A 3388-nucleotide genomic window follows, 5' to 3' on the forward strand; every position below is an offset into this window, starting at 1 on the left:
CATATGCTTCAGGTTACAGACTCCGCTAACCCAGAAATATTACCTTGGGTTAAGAACTTTGCTTTAGGATGAGAACAGAAATCGTGCAGTGGCAGCAGGAGGCCCCATTAGCTAAAGTGGTGCTTCAGGTTAAGAACAGTTTCAGGTTAAGAACAGACCTCCAGAATGAATTAAGTTTTTAACCCGAGGTACCACCGTATTTATTTAAAAATTGCAATATTATTTGGTTTCTAAAAATACCTGGGCAGCACATGGCACTCCTCACCGCTAAATAATGAAAACAGAACAGAAAAATAGAGGAAGAGTGTGTAGTAAGTTCTGATTTTCCCTATGATTACTATTTCCATGCTTAAAAGCACAGAAAAAGCACCTATCTGGCCTGCCTATTGGGTATTCTAGCACCATAGGCGCCGACTCCATGGGGCCTGAGGGGGCCCGAGCCCCCTCAAAAATTCGTTTGGGGGGGCTCTGCCCCCCAATAATTTAAGAAAATTATTAGTTATATTATGCTTTGTAAAATCACAAAATTATGTTGGTATTTTTTTTTCCTTGTTTGACGATAGTTACCTTTTAAAATACATTCAGTAATGAGTTAAAACAAAGCCACCCCCGATCTAGAGAGGGGGTGGGGTTGCGGGCTCTTGACCCATCAACAATCTCGCGGGGCTGGCGTCAGCCCCGCGAGAAGCGGGGATTCCCCCTAGCTCATTAATATTCACCGCCCACGGCGGCAGCCAATCGGCTGCCGCAAAGGGCGGGCCCTCACAGGTTCACTTAAGGTCGGGGCAGCCCGGGGCTCGCCCCTTTCGTTCCCCCAGCAGCAGCGGTTTGGAGGTCTTGGGGCCCCCCAATATTTTTTATAAGTCGGTATGGGCCCCCGCCCCCCCAATATTTTTTATAAGTCGGCGCCCCTGTCTAGCACTGACCCGTAGGGCAAAGGTGAAGCCAGAGCCAATGAGAGGCAAGCCAGTGGATTATATTTTTGTCCCCATCACCTACTGAGTTCTAATCCTAAACACACTTGCTAGGAAGTAAGGCTTGTTTCAGGTGATGGGGATAAGCTGGAAGTGCAACAGTTGGGATCATTCCTTTCGTAATTGAAGGGTTAATTAACCAAGGGGGTGGTGATGGAGGTGATGCTTGGAGATGTTTGCAGGAAGCTTGGAGGACTCTCCAATAAGCAGGAGGGAACCGAGGGAACAATCATGGTGATTCGTATGCCTTATTGGCACAAGCAGCAAATACACACCCTGGAGGAAAGGGGTCAAGTTCACTGCATGTACGGTGTTAAAGGAAAATATTATAAAAATGATGTATAGATGGTACTTAACTCCTGTAAAATTAGCAAAGATATATCATAATAGTGATAATCTATGTTGGAAATGTAAAGAAAAAGAAGGTACCTTTTATCATATGTGGTGGACCTGCCCCAAGGTGAAAGACTTCTGGGAGAAGATTTATAATGAATTGGAAAAAATGTTGAAATATACATTTATTAAGAAACCAGAGGCCTCTCTTCTTGGAATAATAGGTTTGGAGTTGCCCAAAAAAGATGTTGGATTGTTTTTGTATGCCACAACTGCAGCTAGAATTTTGTTAGCTAAGAATTGGAAATCACAAGAAGTCCCAACAGTGGAGGAATGGCAGATGAAGATGATGGACTTTTCGGAGCTAGCTGACCTGACTGGAAGAGTCCGCGACCAGAAGGAGGAGGAGTACCAGGAGGAATGGATGAAATTCAAAGACTATTTAGTTAAATATGCTAAGATAACTTAACTGGAAAAACTTCCAAATATCGGATAGGCTTAGGATTTAATGATGTGATGTTAGAGAATAATATGTTTAAAGTCAAAATGAAAACAAAGTAAGATGTTAAGTGATTAAGTTAATTTTATGAGAAAATTGGTTTTGGAAAACTGTTACAATGACATACACTGAAATTCAGCCAGGGGGGTTTGAGGAAGTCATTTAACAATGTTACTAAGATTGGATCAAGTACAGTTAAGAGGTATGTATGTATGTATGTTTGTTTGTTTGTTTGTTTAAAATTTTTGGAAAACCAATAAAAACATTTGAAAAAAAGAAAAAGCAGCAAAAACACACCCTAGAAAGAGAACACAGATAGACAAAGAGAACCTCCTGATACCTCCATCAACTTCTCAGCTTAGATGACAACATGCATGGGCAGTGGCTTCCAAACTTTCAGCTTCTGGGGTAACGCTTTTCACATCAGCTTTGCAAAGGGTTCTGGGGCACATTGTCCGCAGGGAGCATTGGCCAGGCCAGCAGGGCAATGTCGCTGCCCTCTTTGGAGAGCCTACCTTATAACAGACCCATCATCACGAACAGCACAAGGCCCAGCAAATGCTTTCTTATAGAAGAATTCCTCAGGTTTCTGTAGCTTGAAAGTTAGCAAAGAGTATTAAATATCAACTTAGTGTTTTTATTATTAAGAAGCAGACAACACTGCCACCTGGTGTACAATAGGGAAAATACTTCCTGGTGGAACAAAACTTAAGTACCCCTTAATTTCAGACTAAGTGCAATTCAGACGACTACGCATCCTGATTTGCTTGCACAAAGCTCAGGCACAGGTTAGATTAAATCCAGTCTTTATTGAGCGTTTTTCCTGATTTGTTTGCAAGGAAGGTCAGTCGACACTGAGCATTCATCCTGATTTGCTTGCAGGCTGTTTACACGCCTTCCCACACTTTCCCACGGTCACATGCAGAGGCGTAAACTGTTACGGAGTTGCGCGTCCTGTTGAGCGCACGAAGACTTCCAGCGCAATCGTGTCTGCTCAGAAATGACTGAGTCCAACGGCGCTTATTGGGGCAACAGCGAAAATGCAAAGGTACCAAATGTTAGCCGTGGAGAACAAGCGGTTGCTCAATTACGGAAGCCAGTGATTGTTGCCAAGATGGTAAAAAAATATATATCTGCACAGAAATCGCGACTGCATAAAAGCAAAAATATAATCTTGCCACTAAATCCCTCTCGCTCAGTGGCGAGCTTGCAAGCCCTCTCGACCGCGGCAGGACTCGAACCTGCAATCTTCTGATCCGAAGTCAGACGCCTTATCCATTAGGCCACGCGGCCGCGCTGGAAACAAGGTCTCCGCTAGACCTATAGGAACTTGAGAAGCAGGAGACTGGTTCTGAAGTATTCTGGGAGATACCATTTCCTAGCGAGTGTCAAGGGGGGGAGAGGGGGGGAAGAAACTAGGGGTGGGTGGGAAACAAAACCAGCACCGCCTCTGTCTGAGGCAAACTCATTGCTTTCTCTTTCTTCTGCTTGTCCTCTCAATATTTCGGCTGTGTTTAAGACGCGAAAGGAGACTTTGGTAGCTTCCATATAATAATCCCCCCGTGTCGGGCGAGCTCACTCC

The sequence above is a fragment of the Podarcis gaigeae genome, assembly GCF_964106915.1.
Source record: "Podarcis gaigeae genome assembly, chromosome: 14".
In the NCBI taxonomy this organism is placed as follows: domain Eukaryota; kingdom Metazoa; phylum Chordata; class Lepidosauria; order Squamata; family Lacertidae; genus Podarcis; species Podarcis gaigeae.